This window comes from Heterodontus francisci, chromosome 28 (assembly GCF_036365525.1).
Source record: "Heterodontus francisci isolate sHetFra1 chromosome 28, sHetFra1.hap1, whole genome shotgun sequence".
In the NCBI taxonomy this organism is placed as follows: Eukaryota; Metazoa; Chordata; class Chondrichthyes; order Heterodontiformes; family Heterodontidae; genus Heterodontus; species Heterodontus francisci.
Window position 1 is genome coordinate 25,070,138 of NC_090398.1, and position 20,489 is coordinate 25,090,626.

Genomic DNA, 20,489 nt, shown 5'->3' on the forward strand with positions numbered 1-20,489 from the left:
AACCTGGCTGAATGTTCAGGGTTAAATCTTCCTCTTAACTGAACTCAACACGTGATGTTCCTTTTCAGTTATTTTTGCTGAGTGATTTCCTCTATTGCCCCGGTAACAGTCTGTCAGATCTCAGTACAAGAGACGTTGGTTCCATTTTATATCCAAAGGAAGTTGAAACATTCAGTAAAAAATTCTCTCTATGTATTCGTCAGTCCAGGAGTAAGAACATCTTCTGGATTCCTGGAATAATTTTTACACATTGTCTGTAATAGTAAAATGAGGTTATACAGCTGTTGTTTCTGAGCGGTAGGTTATCTGGATAATTATAATTAGTAAGATTTCCACTTGCTGTTGTTTAATACTTTCCCGGGTTGATGATGCCTTTTTCAATGCTTGTTTATTGGAGAATATTATTTCATAGGCCTTGCAGAACTGGGGCAGTGCAGTGAATATTCAGACAGGTTCACTTGCCATTCTGGCATGTCAGGTCTCGTGGTGTAAAAACCTACAGAAGCAGTGGAAAGACATTCCAGTTCATTTGTCTAAGTATGAGCAAGGCCAGTGAGATTTAATTGGAATGAATTAAAGCCTTGTTTATAACAGACACTTCCTGTAATTTTCCACATTGCTGCTGGTCCAACTCGGCTCCTGTTACATTCACTTCCAGTTAAACATCAGACATCTCCCATCACTATTGCTTTTCTATTCCTCTCACCCCTACCCCACTCAGTGTGGCCTCCTGCTCCCTGATGTTACATTGTTGCTCAGGAAAACCGTCCTCTGAGTCACGGGCTGATATTTTCTGGCCCCGGGAGAGGGGTTGGGAAGCAGGAGGATGTCACTACAATCACAGGGAGCTGCGCTGGATCAGCTCCCTGCCACGGTCCTGGCTTCGGGGCATTTTATCGACAGCAGGTCTGGAAGTGAACAGGCTGCTCACCTCAGAGCCAATTTCCATACATGGGGGCCATTTTTACACAGTTGTACAGCAATGTATTATTTTATTCACAGACTTGTGTTTAATATTTTGATTTATTGAGTTTTGATGTTAAATTATGGTGTTTTATGAATATAATTTATCTACTCACATACACAATGTATAACTGGGTATGAGTCCTCTAGTCTTTATGGGCAGTGACATTGTGTGTTCATGGAGATGTGTTTCTATTTGAATATATTTACCATATCTTGCAGAGTGTCAGCAGCTGACTAATGAGCACCGTAGTAGGTGAGGACATTTCCCACCGTTCCACTATATATTAATGATAATATTTACGTTATAAATTATAAAACTTTAAACAGTGAGGTGTTGTGCAGCATTGATCTGCAAAATATCTTTTAAAATTTGTTTTTAAGGGATGTGGGTGTTGCTGGCTAGGCCAGCATTTATTGCCCATCCTTAATTGCCCTGGAGAAGGTGATGGTGAGCTGCCTTCTTGAACTGCTGCAGTCCATGTGAGGTAGGTACACCCACAGTGCTGTTAGGAAGGGAGTTCCAGGAGTTTGAGCCAGCGACAGTGAAGGAACGACGATATAGTTCCAAGTCAGGATTGTGTGTGGCTTGGAGGGGAACTTGCAGGTGGTGGTATTCCCATGCATCTGCTGCTCATGTCCTTCTCGGTGGTAGAAGCCGCGGGTTTGGAAGGTGCTGTCTAAGGAGCCTCGGTGCATTGCATCTTGTAGATGGTACACAGTGCTGCCACTGTGTGTCGGTGGTGGAGGGAGTGAATGGCATTCCATTCACAAACAGTCAAGCGAGCTGCTTTGTCCTGGATGGTGTCAAGCTTCTTGAGTGTTGTTGGAGCTGCACCCATCCAGGCAAGTGGAGAGTATTTCATCACACTCCTGACTTGTCTTGTAGATGGTGGACAGGCTTTGGGGAGTCAGGAGGTGAGTTACTCACCACAGGATTCCTAGCCTCTGACCTTCTCTTGTAGCCATGGTATTTATATGGCTACTCCAGTTCAGTTTCTGGTAACCCCCAGGATGTTGATAGTGGGGGATTCAGTGATGGTAATGCCATTGAATGTCAAGGGGAGATGGTTAGATTCTCTATTGTTTGAGATGGTCATTGCCTGGCACTTGTGTGGCGCGGATGTTACTTGCCACTTTTCAGCCCAAGTATGGATCACGTCCAGGTCTTGCTGCATTTCTACACGGACCGCTTCAGTATCTGAGGAGTCGTGAATGGTGCTGAACATTGTGCAATCATTAGCGAACATCCCCACTTCTGACCTTATGATTGAAGGGATCTTACAATCTCAGAAAATGCCATAAATGTGTAAGTGGTAGATTTGACTGCTGAATTACAATGATAATTCTCCACAATCTCTTCAGTCTTCCCAATGTTTCATTGGAGAAATGTGCAGTACATTTAAAACTTGATGTTGGACAAGCAGCTTGATAACGCAGAGGTAGTAGAGGGGCCGAGAGAGGTGGTGGAGAGTTAGAGCAGAGTGTTGTCAGTGTACATGTGAAAGCTAATCACTTGTCTTTAGATAATGTCTTCAAGGAGCAGCATGAAGCAGAGAAATAGGAGAGTTTGAAGATAGATCCATGGGGGACTCCAGAGGTAAAAGTGTGCGAGAGGGAAAAGAAGCCATTGAGGAAGGTCCTCTGGCTATCATTGGATGGGTACAAGTGAAAGCAAGTGAGGTCAGTCCCACTGAGCTGGACAATCATAGGATCATAGAATGGTCTCCTTCTGTGCTATAACCATTGGCCAGCTCTCTGTGAGAAAACTCCCCCAGTCCTGCTCTCCCACCTTTTCCCTGGAGTGCTGCAAATGTTTTTTCTTTGGACAAAAATCCAATTCTCCTTTGAAAGCTACAATTGAATCTGCCTCCACCACACTCTCAGGCAGTGCATTCCAGATTCTAACCACTCACTAGATAAAAAAGTTTTTCCTTGCTTCTTTAGCCAATCACCTTAAATCGGTGTCCTCAGCTTTTCGACCCTTCACCAATGGGAACAGTTTCTCCCTATCAGCTCTGGCCAGACACCTCATCATTTTGAACACCTCTATCAAATCTCCCCTCAACATTCTCTTCTCCAAGAACAGCCCCAGCTTCTCCAATCTCTCCATGTAATTGAACTCCCTCATCCTTGGAATTATTCTCTTGAATATTTCCTGCATCCTCTTGAATGCCTTCACATCCTTCCTGAAATGTGGTGCCCAGAACTGGACACAATACTCCAGTTGAGGTCAAACCAGTCTTTTGGACAGGTTTAACATAACTTCTGTGTTCTGTACTCTATACCCCCATTTATAAAGCCCCAGATCCCATCTGCTTTATCATCCTGCCACCTTCAATGATTTGTGCACATATACCCCCAGGACCCTCTGCACATCCATTCCACCAGTCTGTCTATGTCCTGTTGAAGTTTATCACTATCCTCACAGTTGACCATATTTCCTAGTTTTGTGTCATCTGCAAATTTTGAAATTGTACCCTATACATCGAAGACTCAGTCATTAATATATTTCGAGAAAAGCAGGGATCCCAACACCAACCCCTGGTGACCCCACAATATATCTTCCTTCAGTTACAAAAACTCTATTTCCTGTTACTCAGCCAATTTTGTATCCATGCTGCTGCTGTCCCTTTTATTGCATTGGATTTAATTTTGCTGACAAGCCTGTTTTGTGGCTCTTTATCAAATGCCATTTGGAAGTCCATGAGCACCACATTAACCACATTACCATCATCAACCCTCTCTGTTAGCTCATCAAAAAACTTGAGCAGGTCAGTGAAAAACAATTTGCCCTTAACAAATGAAAGAGAGGCAGTGAAAGAGGATGTAGTGCTCGACTGTGTCAATGACTGCAGAGGTCAAGAAGAATGAAGAGGGATAGTTTATCACAGTCAGAGAAGGTGTTATTTGTGATTTGATTATTATCAGTTCACTGCTGTGACAGGAGCGGAAACCTGATTGGAGAGATTTAAATACAGAGTTGTGAGGAAGATTCGGGAGGTGACAAAACATTGAGAGGAAAGAGAGGCTGGAGATGGAGATATACATGTCTAACCCTCGACCCACAGGTCAAACTGGGCAAGTCTCTGATCAAATCCTCCCCGCTGAAAAACCCAGTTCACCTTTGTGCTTGAAGTTATAGAAGCAGTTAAACTCAGGTCACTTTGACTGAATATTCCACACGCTGTGGATGGGAGACTGGAATCTCTCAGTTCCACCAGAGCAGTTTGCTTGTTGCAGTCTCCAGAATGAGAGCAAAGCTTCAGAATATGTGAAATTGTCACTTCCCTTTTTAAATAGAATTTTTAAATGGAATTAACAGATCAGAAACAGGTTATTCGACCCAACTGCTGCACATGAGACTCCACCCATCCTTTTCTCAAGCCCTATCAGTGTATCCTTCTAATTCTTTCTCACTCGTGTGTTTATCCAACTTCCCCTGAAATGGATATTTTCTTTGCAGTGAACATCAGTAACCTGAGCTTCCCTTCACATCGACCCTGTACAGTTCATCTGTTGTTCCCGCCGACCCAGCCCCACACCCGCACCCACTGACCCTGCCCCGCACCCACTGACCCTGCCCCGCACCCACTGACCCTGCCCCACACACACTGACCCAGCCCCACAACCACTGACCAGCTCCAGACCCGCAACCCCCGACCCAGCCCCGCACCCACACCCGCTGACCCAACCATTTAAAAATTCCTTTGGAATTTTCTTCCACCAATATTTCATGTCATGCATTCCATATTTTAACAGCCCTTTTTGTTCCATTCCCTCTCTTCATTTGCCATTTATTTTAAAACTATGATTTCTGGTTGCTGACACTTGACAGAGGAAACAGATTCTCCAGACTCGCTCAAACACAATCTCTCTATTTTTAATGTCTATATTCAGTCTGCTCTTATCCTTCCCTGCTCTAAAACGAACAATTCAGCTTCTCCAATCTCACCATGTAACTGAAATCCCTCATCCCTGGTATCATCCTGGTAAATCTCCTCTGTACCCCCTGCAAGGACTTCCTGAAATGTGGTGCCCAGAATTGTACAGAATACTCCAGCTGAAACCTCACCAGTAACCAAGGCAGTAACAAGGACTTTAAACGAGTAAATGGAGGGAAGGGATCAGGTGGAAAAAATAGTAATACAATAATTAATTATAAATAATAGTTCAAAAGCAAATGAAAGGAAAGAGATTAGAGTAGCAGTTAGAAACTGTTTTGGGATGGCACAGTGGCTCATTGGTTAGCACCGCAGCCTCACTGCCCCAGCGACCTGGGTTCAATTCTGGGTACTGCCTGTGTGGAGTTTGCAAATTCTCCCTGTGACCATGCGGGTTTCCGACGGGTTCTCCAGTTTCCTCCCACAGCCAAAGACTTGCAGCTTGATAGGTAAATTGGCCATTGTAAATTGCCGCTAGTGTAGGTGGTACGAGACTTGTGGGGATGTGGTAGGGAATATGAGATTAATTATAGGATTAGTATAAATGGGTGGTTGATGGTCGGCACAGACTTGGTGGGCCGAAGGGCCTGTTTCAGTGCTGTATCTCTCTATCTATAACTCTAAACTTTGTTTTATGCACTATAGGTAAAGGGAAAACTAAAAAATGTAAAGAAATTTAATGGGCAGAAAGGAATAAAAGTGATTAAAATATTAGAGCAGAAGCACAGGTTAGGGGTTGTGACCAAAGTCCAAAATAAGCGTTCTTAATACAAACACACAGAGTGTAAAGGATAAATTGGATTCGGTGCAGAGTCAGCTTGGAGGATATTATATTGTAGCCCTGACTGAGACATGGCTCCAAGATGGTCAGGTCCAGGAACTAAATTAAATTAGATTATATTGTTATTACTGTTATATTATAAGGTCTTTGAGAAGGAATGGGTGAATGAAATGTAAACAGGAGGTGCGATCCCTGCCCTATTACATCCTCCTTTATCATCTTCCAGGGCCCCAAACACCTCTTCCAGATGAAATAGTAATTTACTTTTACTCTTTTCAGTTTAGTAACTGTATTTACTGATTATGATGCCATCTCCTCTACATTGAGGAGACTAAACATGTTTGAGTGCTCACCTTCCTCCATACAGATAACTAACCTGACACTGACTCCCAGATCCCTGTCATTTTAATTCTGGTCTCCATTCCCACTCTGTTCGCTCTGGCCTTGGCCTCCAGCCCTGTTTCAATGAAACTCAGCCGAAGGTCCAGGAACAATGGCTCATCTTTCAGTTCAGCTCTTTACAGCCTCCAGATTCAGCCCCGATCAGGGCAGAATCTCTGCCTCGGGTCTATCTTAAATTTATTTTGTTTGTTTTTGTCCGGCAGCTCCTGGTGTTGACTCTCCATGTTCCCATTGACAGGGATTCTCCCACGGCTCCATCCTCCCTTTTCCCATTGACTCTCCCCCGACTCCCTCGTCCCTTTTCCCATTGACTCTCCCCCCGGCTCCATTCTCCCTTTTCCCACTGACTCTCCCCCGTTTCCATCCTCCCTTTTCCCATTGACTCTCCCCCGACTCCATCCCCCCTTTTCCCATTGACTCTCCCCCTGGCTCCATCATCCCTTTTCCCATTGACTCTCCCCCTGCTCTATCCTCCCGTTTCCCATTAACTCTCCCCCTGGCTCCATCCTCCCTTTTCCCATTGATTCTCCCCCGGCTACATCGTCGCTTTTCCCACTGACTCTCCCCCGTTTCCATCGTCCCTTTTCCCATTGACTCTCACCCTGCTCTATCATCCCTTTTCCCGTTGACTCTCCCCCGGCTCCATCCTCCCTTTTCCCGTTGACTCTCCCCCGGCTCCTTTGTCCCTTTTCCCACTGACTCTGCCCCGGCTCCATCCTCCCTTTTCCCGTTGACTCTCCCCCGGCTCCATCGTCCCTTTTCCCATTGATTCTCCCCCGATTCCATCCTCCCTTTTCCCACTGACTCTCCCCCGGCTCCATCGTCCCTTTTCCCATTGACTCTCCCCCGGCTCCATCCTCCATTTTCCCATTGACTCTCCTCCAGCTCCATCCTCCCTTTTCCCACTGACTCTCCCCTATTTCCATCCTCCCTTTTCCCATTGACTCTCCCCCGGCTCCATCCTCCCTTTTCCCATTGACTCTCCTCCGGCTCCATCGTCCTTTTTCCCATTGACTCTCCCCCGGCTCCATCGTCCCTTTTCTTGTTGACTCTCCCCCTGCTCCGTCCTCCCTTTTCCCATTGACTCTCCCCCGGTTCCATCGTCCCTTTTCTTATTGACTCTCCCCCGGCTCCATCGTCCCTTTTCTCGTTGACTCTCCCCCGGCTCCATCCTCACTTTTCCCATTGACTCTCCCCTTGGCTTCATCGACCCTTTTTCCATTGACTCTCCCCCAGATCCATTGTCCCTTTTCCCATTTCGGTGCCGTGACTCTGGGGTTTCCTAGTGATGGGCAGCAGGGGCTGATCGGAGTGACGCTGATGAACAGTTCCGGCTCCAACACTGTACAATATAAATATCAAGTGATAGAAATATAAAGTGATATAATATTAATATCGGCTGACAGTACAGGGCCAGTCCGGTTAATTAATCTGCTGTTCCTGTAAATGGCGAATTTCCCCCTCCATCAATGAGAATGTGGAAACAATTGATGCAGACGGATCAAACAGAAATGATGAACCTTCATTGAACTGAAACATTATTTTTCTTTCTATCTGCACAGTTACTGCCAAACCTGCTGAATATTTCACTGAAAGCAAAATACTGCAGATGCTGGAATATCTGAAATAAAAACAAGAAATGCTGGAAATACTTAGCAGGTCTGGCAGCAGATCTGGAGAGAGAAGCAGAGTTAACGTTTCAGGTTAATGACCCTTCTTCAGAACTGGCAAATATTGGAAATGTAAAAGGTTATAAGCAAGTAAAGTGGGTGTGGGGCAAGAGATAACAAAGGAGAAGGTGTGGATAGGACAAGGTCACAGATTAGCTGACCAGAAGGTCATGGAGCAAAGGCAAACAATATGTTGATGATGTGTTGAAAGACAAAGCATTAGTACAGATAGGGTGTTAATGGACTGAAAATTGAACAGCCACAAGTCTTCTTTGGACTCCTTATCTCGAGAGACAATGGGTAAGCGCCTGGAGGTGGTCAGTGGTTTGTGGAGCAGCGCCTGGAGTGGCTAGAAAGGCCAATTCTAAAGTGACAGGCTCTTCCAGAGGTGCTGCAGAAAAATTTGTTTGACAGGGCTGTTACACAATTGGCTCTCCCCTTGCGCTTCTGTCTTTTTTCCTGCCAACTGCTAAGTCTCTTCGACTCGCCACACTTTAGCCCCGCCTTTATGGCTGCCCGCCAGCTCTGGCGAACGCTGGCAACTGACTCCCACGACTTGTGACCAATGTCACAGGACTTCATGTCGCGTTTGCAGACGTCTTTAAAGCGGAGACATGGACGGCCGGTGGGTCTGATACCAGTGGCGAGCTCGCTGTACAATGTGTCTTTGGAAATCCTGCCATCTTCCATGTGGCTCACATGGCCAAGCCATCTCAAGCGCCGCTGACTCAGTAATGTGTATAAGCTGGGGATGTTGGCCGTCTTGAGGACTTCTGTGTTGGAGATACGGTCCTGCCACCCGATGCCAAGTATTCTCCAGAGGCAGTGAAGATGGAATGAATTGAGACGTCGCTCTTGGCTGACATAAGTTGTCCAGGCCTCGTGCCATAGAGCAAGGTACTGAGGACACAGGCTTGATACACTCAGACTTTTGTGTTCCGTGTCAGTGTGCCATTTTCCCACACTCTCTTGGCCAGTCTGGACATAGCAGTGGAAGCCTTTCCCATGCGCTTGTTGATTTCTGCATCTAGAGACAGGTTACTGGTGATAGTTGAGCCTAGGGAGGTGAACTCTTGAACCACTTCCAGAGTGTGGTCGCCAATATTGATGGATGGAGCATTTCTGACGTCCTGCCCCATGATGTTTGTTTTCTTGAGGCCGATGGTTAGGCCAAATTCGTTGCAGGCATCCGCAAACCTGTCGATGAAACTCTGCAGACACTCTTCAGTGTGAGATGTTAAAGCAGCATCTGATGAGGACTTTCCGTACTTTGGACTTCACTCTTAGATGGGCAGGGTTGAACAACCTGCCCCCTGATCTTGTGTGGAGGAAAATTCCTTCTTCTGAGGATTTGAACGCATGTGAGAGCAGCAGGGAGAAAAAAATCCCAAACAGTGTGGGTGCGAGAACACATCCCTGTTTCACGCCACTCAGCATAGGAAAGGGGTCTGATGAGGTGCTGCTATGTTGAATTGTGCCTTTCATATTGTCATGGAATGAGGTGATGATACTTAGTAGCTTTGGTGAACATCCAATCTTTTCTAGTAGTCTGAAGAGACCACGTCTGCTGACTAGGTCAAAGGCTTTGGTGAGATCAATGAAAGCAATGTAGAGGGGCATCTGTTGTTCGCGGCATTTCTCCTGTATCTGACGAAGGGAGAACAGCATGTCAATGGTCGATCTCTCTGCTCGAAAGCCACACTGTGCCTCAGGGTAGATGCGCTCGGCCAACTTCTGGAGCCTGTTTAAAGCGACTCAAGTAAAGACTTTCCCCACTATGCTGAGTAGGGAGATTCCACGGTAGTTGTTGCAGTCACCGCGGTCACCTTGTTTTTATAGAGGGTGATGATATTGGCATCGCGCATGTCCTGTGGTACTGCTCCCTCGTCCCAGCACAGGCAAAGCAGTTCATGTGGTGTTGAGAGTGTAGCAGGCTTGGCATTCTTGATTATTTCAGGGGTAATGCCAACCTTCCCAGGGGCTTTTCCGCTGGCTCGAGAATCAATGGCATCACTGAGTTCCGATTTTGTTGTCTGTATGTCCAGCTGATCCATGACTGGTAGAGGCTGGGCTGCATTGAGGGCGGTCTCAGTGACAACAAGTACAAATATCAAAATAAAACAGTGGGTAAACAAAGTGAACAAACCAAGATGAAATAAAATAAACAAACAAAAAAGAAAAAAATAACTAAAAATAAAAGTAAAATGAGGAGCCCCATCATGCTCTGAAATTATTGAACTGTTTGTGTTTATTTTATTTTGTCAGTCGTTGAACGGCTCCACTGCCGCGCATGCGCGGTTACAGCGAGTCCCGTTCCGGGGAATTCCAGTGTTGTGAAGCGCGGACTGGAGTTTGAGTGACGGTGAGTTACAGCTGCGGCAAGGAATAGTATTAATATCGAGTAAAATATCAGGCAGAAAGAATGATATACTATTCATAAAGAGTTTTAACATTAATGTCGAGTGTTTGTACAGAACTTGACCTGGTTGGGTTAATCTGCAATTCGTAGACAAAATGGAGAATTTTAGGATCCTCCGATGAAAAGGCGGAAAAGGGGAGGATGGACCCAGTGTTATCAGACAGTGTGTAACCCGGGGAGGATGGACCCAGTGTTATCAGACAGTGTGTAACCTGGGGAGGATGGACACAGTGTTATCAGACAGTGTGTAACCCGGGGAGGATGGACACAGTGTGATCAGACAGTGTGTAACCCGGGGAGGATGGACACAGTGTGATCAGACAGTGTGTAACCCGGGGAGGATGGACACAGTGTGATCAGACAGTGTGTAACCCGGGGAGGATGGACCCAGTGTGATCAGACAGTGTGTAACCCGGGGAGGATGGACCCAGTGTGATCAGACAGTGTGTAACCCGGGGAGGATGGACCCAGTGTTATCAGACAGTGTGTAACCTGGGGAGGATGGACACAGTGTTATCAGACAGTGTGTAACCCGGGGAGGATGGACACAGTGTGATCAGACAGTGTGTAACCCGGGGAGGATGGACCCAGTGTGATCAGACAGTGTGTAACCCGGGGAGGATGGACCCAGTGTGATCAGACAGTGTGTAACCCGGGGAGGATGGACCCAGTGTGATCAGACAGTGTGTAACCCGGGGAGGATGGACACAGTGTGATCAGACAGTGTGTAACCCGGGGAGGATGGACCCAGTGTGATCAGACAGTGTGTAACCCGGGGAGGATGGACCCAGTGTTATCAGACAGTGTGTAACCCGGGGAGGATGGACCCAGTGTTATCAGACAGTGTGTAACCCGGGGAGGATGGACACAGTGTGATCAGACAGTGTGTAACCCGGGGAGGATGGACCCAGTGTGATCAGACAGTGTGTAACCCGGGGAGGATGGACCCAGTGTTATCAGACAGTGTGTAACCCGGGGAGGATGGACACAGTGTGATCAGACAGTGTGTAACCCGGGGAGGATGGACCCAGTGTTATCAGACAGTGTGTAACCCGGGGAGGATGGACACAGTGTGATCAGACAGTGTGTAACCCGGGGAGGATGGACACAGTGTGATCAGACAGTGTGTAACCCGGGGAGGATGGACGCAGTGTGATCAGACAGTGTGTAACCCGGGGAGGATGGACACAGTGTTATCAGACAGTGTGTAACCCGGGGAGGATGGACCCAGTGTTATCAGACAGTGTGTAACCCGGGGAGGATGGACCCAGTGTGATCAGACAGTGTGTAACCCGGGGAGGATGGACCCAGTGTGATCAGACAGTGTGTAACCCGGGGAGGATGGACACAGTGTGATCAGACAGTGTGTAACCCGGGGAGGATGGACCCAGTGTGATCAGACAGTGTGTAACCTGGGGAGGATGGACCCAGTGTGATCAGACAGTGTGTAACCCGGGGAGGATGGACACAGTGTTATCAGACAGTGTGTAACCCGGGGAGGATGGACACAGTGTTATCAGACAGTGTGTAACCCGGGGAGGATGGACCCAGTGTTATCAGACAGTGTGTAACCTGGGGAGGATGGACCCAGTGTGATCAGACAGTGTGTAACCTGGGGAGGATGGACTCAGTGGGATCAGACAGTGTGTAACCTGGGGAGGATGGACCCAGTGTTATCAGACAGTGTGTAACCTGGGGAGGATGGACCCAGTGTGATCAGACAGTGTGTAACCTGGGGAGGATGGACTCAGTGTGATCAGACAGTGTGTAACCCGGGGAGGATGGACACAGTGTTATCAGACAGTGTGTAACCCGGGGAGGATGGACACAGTGTTATCAGACAGTGTGTAACCCGGGGAGGATGGACCCAGTGTTATCAGACAGTGTGTAACCTGGGGAGGATGGACCCAGTGTGATCAGACAGTGTGTAACCTGGGGAGGATGGACTCAGTGGGATCAGACAGTGTGTAACCTGGGGAGGATGGACCCAGTGTTATCAGACAGTGTGTAACCCGGGGAGGATGGACACAGTGTGATCAGACAGTGTGTAACCCGGGGAGGATGGACCCAGTGTTATCAGACAGTGTGTAACCCGGGGAGGATGGACCCAGTGTGATCAGACAGTGTGTAACCCGGGGAGGATGGACCCAGTGTGATCAGACAGTGTGTAACCCGGGGAGGATGGACCCAGTGTGATCAGACAGTGTGTAACCCGGGGAGGATGGACCCAGTGTGATCAGACAGTGTGTAACCCGGGGAGGATGGACCCAGTGTGATCAGACAGTGTGTAACCCGGGGAGGATGGACCCAGTGTTATCAGACAGTGTGTAACCCGGGGAGGATGGACCCAGTGTGATCAGACAGTGTGTAATCCGGGGAGGATGGACACAGTGTGATCAGACAGTGTGTAACCCGGGGAGGATGGACCCAGTGTTATCAGACAGTGTGTAACCCGGGGAGGATGGACCCAGTGTTATCAGACAGTGTGTAACCCGGGGAGGATGGACCCAGTGTGATCAGACAGTGTGTAATCCGGGGAGGATGGACCCAGTGTTATCAGACAGTGTGTAATCCGGGGAGGATGGACACAGTGTGATCAGACAGTGTGTAACCCGGGGAGGATGGACCCAGTGTTATCAGACAGTGTGTAACCCGGGGAGGATGGACCCAGTGTGATCAGACAGTGTGTAACCCGGGGAGGATGGACCCAGTGTGATCAGACAGTGTGTAATCCGGGGAGGATGGACACAGTGTGATCAGACAGTGTGTAACCCGGGGAGGATGGACCCAGTGTTATCAGACAGTGTGTAACCCGGGGAGGATGGACCCAGTGTTATCAGACAGTGTGTAACCCGGGGAGGATGGACCCAGTGTGATCAGACAGTGTGTAATCCGGGGAGGATGGACACAGTGTGATCAGACAGTGTGTAACCCGGGGAGGATGGACCCAGTGTTATCAGACAGTGTGTAACCCGGGGAGGATGGACCCAGTGTGATCAGACAGTGTGTAATCCGGGGAGGATGGACACAGTGTTATCAGACAGTGTGTAATCCGGGGAGGATGGACACAGTGTTATCAGACAGTGTGTAACCCAGGGAGGATGGACACAGTGTGATCAGACAGTGTGTAACCCGGGGAGGATGGACCCAGTGTGATCAGACAGTGTGTAACGCGGGGAGGATGGACCCAGTGTGATCAGACAGTGTGTAATCCGGGGAGGATGGACACAGTGTGATCAGACAGTGTGTAACCCGGGGAGGATGGACCCAGTGTGAGCAGACAGTGTGTAACCCGGGGAGGATGGACACAGTGTGATCAGACGGTGTGTAACCCGGGGAGGATGGACCCAGTGTGAGCAGACAGTGTGTAACCCGGGGAGGATGGACACAGTGAGATCAGACAGTGTGTAACCCGGGGAGGATGGACCCAGTGTTTTCAGACAGTGTGTAACCCGGGGAGGATGGACACAGTGAGATCAGACAGTGTGTAACCCGGGGAGGATGGACCCAGTGTTTTCAGACGGTGTGTAACCCAGGGAGGATGGACCGATTGTGATCAGACAGTGTGTAACCCGGGGAGGATGGACCAGATATGAAATTAGGTGGAGAATCAGCCATGATTTCACTGAATGATCTATTTTTTTTTGTTATGTTCTTATCTCGCTAAATCCAAAGTTTTCAGGCAGAGGAGGTTTTTCCTTTTGTTCTCTGTTATGGCCGAGTGGGTTGTGATGTGGCTGGTTTTCACTGTTCGCATTCCAACTGAGCACAGGCAGTGTTTTTGCATTACTGGTGTCTCTGCCACGGCATTTTACTTGCCAAATAAGCAGGCAATGGCAAGTTTTCTGGCAGGTTTAAAAGAGAAGATTACCTCTTATTAAACAACACTCACTTTTGCACATGATTGCAACAGCATTCACACATGCATTCACTCTCACATACACTCTCAAGAGAAGAGAAATAGAAGGTAAATGGCAAGAGTTCATTGTGTGAAAGTCTGTTGTTTCAAGGGAAACTTGCGCTGTCCTGTCAGAATGTTAATTTTAAAGTTGCCAGCCTGGTTACTAGTTGTCTTGCAATTCCTGGGCTATTGCTGACTTCTGGCAGTCGACTTCGGAGTGAAGATGCTGCTGACGTCTTAATTCAATTCGCATAGGATGGAGAGTCGTTTTTACGAAGGAACTCTTTTGTCTCTGCTGTAGCTGGCTTCCAACTCGTCTCAGCAGGGTTGACCTGTGTTGGCTGTAGCTAATCTCTCTATCTCTCTCCTTATCTCTCTCTCTCCCCCCTGCCCCCCCCCCCCCCGCCAACCCCAACCCCTCTCTCTATCTCTGCCTTGCTAGAATTCAAAATTGCTTTCTAAGTTTACTGTGTGGCTAAGGAGAGAAAAATTTGAACTTGATATTCGAGGTTCTGTGCTGGCCCGGCCGGCTCCACCCTTTGTTCCTCACAATGATTAATTTTTAAGGTGAACTTGCGAGTGTTACTTTGGTCCATGTGACTGGAGGTTTCAGTTCTTACTGGGCTGCATATTGGCCTTTTGATGGCCCCATTTTGAGGATATAAGGGTTGTTCGTATTGCATTGTAATGCAGATTATTTGGAGACCAAAGGTTTCGGTAAGGCCTTCATCTTAGTTTGTTTGAGTGAAGCTCACACCCATGTGTGACTATTAGTCTTATTTGCACGTAGACGAGATTGATTGCGTTTTCTATTTTAGTAGCCAATAGCGGTGGATTACAATGCAGGAAGTGGTATGAGTTATGTGCCTTGTCCTCCATTTTGTTGACACCAATGTACCAATCTTTTAAAATTGTTCTAATTTTTATAACATTTCATCACTGCATTTCTCAGGAGCATGATATTTGCATTGAGTTTAGCATGCTAGGATCCCTTAGTACCAAATTAAGTCAACTGTTGCCTTGTTTTCCAGGGAGTCACGATTACCTCTTATCAGGCATTCAGCATCTTCATCTATAAATAAGTCTGTATCGGAGGATTTCAAGCATTATCCGAATTGAGCGTCGGTAAGCAAATTATTGATGATTAAATGTTATTTTTTCTATTAGCCTACGAATTACTTTTCTGATATTGTGACGTGCTGATGGGCGGTAATTGGTTAGCTATAGCCTGTTGTTGAATTTGTTGGTAGGACACAGATGATAAACGTTTCTCGAATGTCCATAATACACAAATATCAGAGGTAACAGCTTGAATACGGGTGGTGGCAGCAAGTTCTGAATATCAGATCCTATGCAGTTCATAGTGGCATGTAGCCAAGACCAAGAGTCTTCACTTTGTTCGATGCATTCAGTGGCTACTTAATGTCAGATTAAGTGGACTGAATTTGTGGGACACTTATTCTATGAGGGTGACCAAATCTCACTGAGTCCTAATAAGATTATTCATTTTGTTCTTTTGGTTTTAAACACTTCTACGCACTTCTCTCTTGAACCCAAGTACTGTAGCCACATTTATTTGTTAATAGGAATTATAATTCAGTCTCATCCTCCTGTTACTGTTTGATATCACAACGCCACACTGATCTGGATGCACTTAGTTACGAAGGTGAGCTCCTATCCATCTGTTCAGTAATCAGTTTCACTCGTTCTATCATTTCATACTTCTGCGTGCCCGTTCAGTCTGTACTTAGCACAAGGCAGTATTTTAATAAAGAAGTTGAAGCACGCATAAGAGCGGAAACCTGGAAGATCATTATGGAGCTGACTGACAATGCTTGTGCTCATTAAATAAACTGCACGCCATTTTTGTGGGCATGGCTTCACTTAGCGACCTCTACTAGCATCATTCACCTATACACTAAAAAACAAATCGTAACTGAGGATTGTGAGCTCTACTTAAAGCAATGTTCAACATTCAATGTAAAATGTGAGATTGACTGACTAAGCTGCACATTTAGAGGATTTCTAGACACATCAGAAAACATTCTGGGACCCTTTGTCAAGGCTTCACCAACATTCTCCACAACTTCCTCGGAATTCCCTTAGAACTTCACGGACAATGCATGAATGATGTTATTCTCTATCTGACACATGCCATCAGGAAAAAAATAAAGTTTGATGGTCATGAGCACCATTCTACGGGTTACAGCATGAAGAAATGGAGAAGGAACTAAAGTAGGTGGAACCGCACCAGCTACTGCACGTGAAAGGCCAGGAGGACAAGCAGGTATCTCAGCAGGAGCCCAGCTCAACTTAGGGTCTTCATATATCACTAATCATACCATTAATATGGCCAAATCCTAATTATTGATAAGCTGTTGCTTTACCACGGTGGGCATCACAGAGATCTGTGTGCTCGTGAAAGGAAGGCTCAGACATTGCAGGGCAGCCAAGACTGCATTGTCTGCGGCGGTTTCCAATAGCACGTAATTTATATGTTACTAGAAACTGTCGGGTTTGATCCTGACCTCATTACAGCTTTGGTTTAAATATGAACAAGAGAGCTGAATTCAAGTGGTGAGGTGAGAGTGACTGCCCCTGACATCAAGGCAGCATTTGACTCAAGGAGCCTGAGCAAAACTGGAGTCAATGGGAATCAGGGAGAAAATTCTCCTCTGATTGGAATCGTACCTAGTGCAAAGGAAGATCGTGTGGTTGTTGGAGGTGATTCATCTCAGCTTCAGGACATCTCTTCGGGAATTCTTCAGGATAGTGCCCTTGGCCGAACCACCTTCAGCTGCTTCCTACAATCATAAGATCAGAAGCGGGGATGTTCACTGATGATTGCACAATGTTCAGCACCCTTCACGACTCCTGTGATACTGAAGCAGTCCGTGTAGAAATGCAACAAGACCTGGACAATATCCAGACTTGGACTGAGAAGTAGCAAGTAACGTTCACGTGATGCAAGTGTCAGGCAATGAACATCTCCAACAAGAAATAATCTAACCATCTCCCCATGACATTCAACGGCATTACCATCGCCGAATCCCCCACTATCTCGCGCGGTCCTTAAGTTACACATTGTGCTTTTCTCTAGGCTGGTACTGAAGGCAGTTGCCGCCAGTCACACAATGCAATCACCCTCGATCTCCACTTCCTCTTCCTACTCGCCTGCTCCAATTTCATCCACTTTGCACAACGAGCGTTGTGACAGGGAGAGATTTCTATTTCTCATCCGGTACTTTCTCTGAGAATTGAGATAGATATTATGCCCCGGATCCTGCAAGAATAATGCGAGTTTGGGCCCCAGTGCCTACAACCACTGCAGAATGATGTGTGTCGTGAGACCATGTGGAGTTTGGTAGTAACAGTAGATTTAGGGGATCAAGCATTTGGCGTAGTTTGCTTCAAAAAGAAAGCTGGAGTGCTCACATACGTCCAGACGATATGCCCACTGCTCTGCCTCTGTCGTCGCCTCCTGATCGTGTCCAAGACTGCCTCCTCAATGACAGTATGTCATGCAGGCATCGTTGCCTTACCACATTCATGTCCTGCTGCTATTTGTTACATTCTTTTCTGAAGAGAAAGAACGGCAATTGTGAGTTGTGGATTGACCGTTTCGTTTTATGTGTGATGCCTCACATGGTTGAAGAGCTGCGAATCGTGTCTGTGGTGTGAAAAGAAACGGTCAATGATTCAATTATGTGTGTTGTGCGAATGTCAGTATACAGTAGATGGCGGAGGAAACGTGTTGAATTTGTGATGCTGGTGGTGACAATTATTGAAAATAAGTTTGCGTGATGGCTTGTGTCAAGCAATTAAATATCTTGTGTTCTGTGTGGAAAAGATACAATGGAGATTTATGAGGATGCTGCCAGCAATGGAGAACTTTAACTATGTGGAAAGATTGGATACGCTGTGCTTGCTTTGCTTGGAATAGAGGAAACTGATGAAGACACTTAATTGAGGTTTATAAAATTATAAGGGACCGAGGTAGAGTGGGGAGCAAAAAACTATTCCCCTTAACAGAGAGGTCCATAGAGGGACACTGGTTAAAAAAAAAAAAATACATTTGGACAGCAGTTCGAGGGGAGATGCAGAGGTTTATTTTTTGCACCCAGAACATAGTGGGGCCTGGATATCATCTCTGAAATAGGCGACAAATGATGCTCCTTTGTCCACTACAAATGGCACCGTGCACCACAGCAGGAGCGGTCTCAAGGGATATTGGCATTGTTGTAACCTGCTATTTCCTTTTAATTCCCATGCAGGTTCAAGTTAGGAGCAGCCACCAGCCAAGACCAGGGGATAGCAGTCCAACTCTGGGCAGGAGGCGGTGACATTAAAGGGTGCACTGTCACACCATTCCCCTGCCCCCTCCACCAGCGCAACTGCTCTACTCTTGGTGGGAATGTGCATATATGGTCAAAACTATTGATCACAGCACACTTGCGCCATAGCAGCTGACAGAGTCTGGGACAGCATCAGACACCAACATTCAGAGGACATGGAAAGGTGATGTTGAGCCTCTGGAGTCATCCGCAAGGTGCCAGCTGCGAGATCAGCAGCCTGAGGTTTGGGTACATCAGTCAGATCTGCCAGAGGCTAATCACACTCAGAAACACACTGGAGGATCCTTTAAAGATCTCCTGCCGGCTACCAAGACTTGCCAGCCAATCAGAGGGTCGGCAGCTCAGCAGTCTCAGCAGATCCACGTTCAACTGTTGCCACTGCTGGAAGTGCACTTGGCTGGAGAGGACGCCCTGGCAGGACGTCCCACTCCAATCTAGGCAAGTGCGTTCTTGGGGTGCGGGATCCAGTCAGTCAGGCATCGGCGAGAGTGGGAGGAGGGGGCTGCTGAGGGAAGGTGGTGCCATTGCTGCGGGGGTGGCAATTGCCCCCAGCAGGCCCTCCATGGTGCAAAGAATAGGAGGGAAACCACCATCTCCCCGCTGTGCGCTGCCATCATTCCCATGCAGCAGAGGACCCACACGCTGCTGGCAAAATGTCAGCAGCAGCAGGACGTTGTCCTTCATTTGCCACTTGGTTTACTCAATTGCTTAGTGGCCAGGAAGGCTGTCCTCCACCTTCCCTGCTGTTGGTAAAATGGCGTGCCGACAGGAAGACAACATCACTTATCTCGTCATTTTACGGTAACCGCACCTCCCAGACTATCCCAGAGTACAGGTAAAATCCAATCCTGGGCATGAGCGCCTGCAGCTTAATCGCCTTATTTACCACGCTGCAAGAATTTTCCAACTTCACCTTCCTTGCATTTCCATTTGTCTGACCCCGCCTGTTTCTGAAGCATCCTTTATTCTAATTTTCTGTCTTTCCAATTCTTATGTGCACATTACCTGTACTTCGTTTATTCAGAGGTGGATTTTGGACAAAGAAGAAAGCCATGATCGAAAAGGAAGATTTTCCCAAGCAGAACGTTTCAACTCACAGCGCATTGTGCCTTTTCATTTGGTGTTTTATTGCTGGGAAATGACAGCGATAATAGTCCTTTGTTGTCTCTGCCCGTTTGCAGTCCGAGCACAGTGTTTTTATGGTAAACAAAATCAAATTGAGGACACAAAACTGATAACGGCTACAATGCCCACGATCTCTGAAAGGTTTTCAGATAGAAAACCGCTAGCTGGGGAAATTTTCCTCATTTATTCCACATATAAAATCAATGTCTTTGCTTCAACAATCTGTAACCCCATCATATGATTTCAATTCGAATGAGACCATACGTGATTCACACCAATACTTGCACAAGAGAATAGGGCGTGGAGGGTTCGGACTGATCAGATCGAAGGGTTGTGTATGACTGTGATGTGTAACTTAACTTTGTCCATTGAACTGAAGGACCCACAAAGCTAAGTTACTCCCAGAACCACCTGTGGCACAAGGTAAGGACACAGAATGTAATGAGCGCAATTACTGTTATTTAATGTTGCCGACTGAACATTTTGTCGTCTATTTGTGAAGCAGTTCAATGGTTTTGAAGTGTCGTATTATTCATATTGGAGCAGGTGCGAAACGATTGTTTTTGAAATAAATTAACACGGGAGTCACTGGCATTTAACAGAATAAGATTTCCATTTATAAACTTCTCACTTTTTTACTGCTGGAACTCGTAGTTAATTATGTTTCTGGTTAATGACACTGCTATGAATAAACAGCTGGAGGTCTAGAATTTTTAAGAAACCCAAGCAGTGACTAACTACTGCCAAGATGGAATTATAGTCTACTGTAGGCTAAAATAGCCTTAGAAAAAGCTTCTAAGTTTAAAATTCGGAAACACCTCCACATGCAAAGTCTGATAGAAGTTTGGAACTCTCTTCCAGAAATGGCAATTAATACCAGATCAATTGTTACTTTTAGAAGTGAGATTGAGAGACTGTTGTTAACACAG

At 46.7% G+C, this 20,489-nt stretch overlaps 1 protein-coding gene across 7 annotated transcripts in view; it reads left to right on the forward strand.

Moving 5' to 3' along the window:
* LOC137385143 (NACHT, LRR and PYD domains-containing protein 3-like) overlaps positions 1 to 20,489 on the forward strand; it is a 167,706-nt gene that overhangs the window by 64,965 nt on the left and 82,252 nt on the right. For 5 of the 7 annotated variants that reach the window (XM_068060031.1, XM_068060034.1, XM_068060035.1 and 2 more), the window contains one exon: positions 15,112 to 15,205. The gene's annotated coding sequence lies outside the window, so the exon portion shown is untranslated. Of the gene's footprint in view, positions 1 to 104; positions 298 to 10,025; positions 10,123 to 15,111; positions 15,206 to 20,489 lie in introns of those variants that run through there. The other 2 variants (XM_068060032.1, XM_068060037.1) reach the window with 2 other exon arrangements.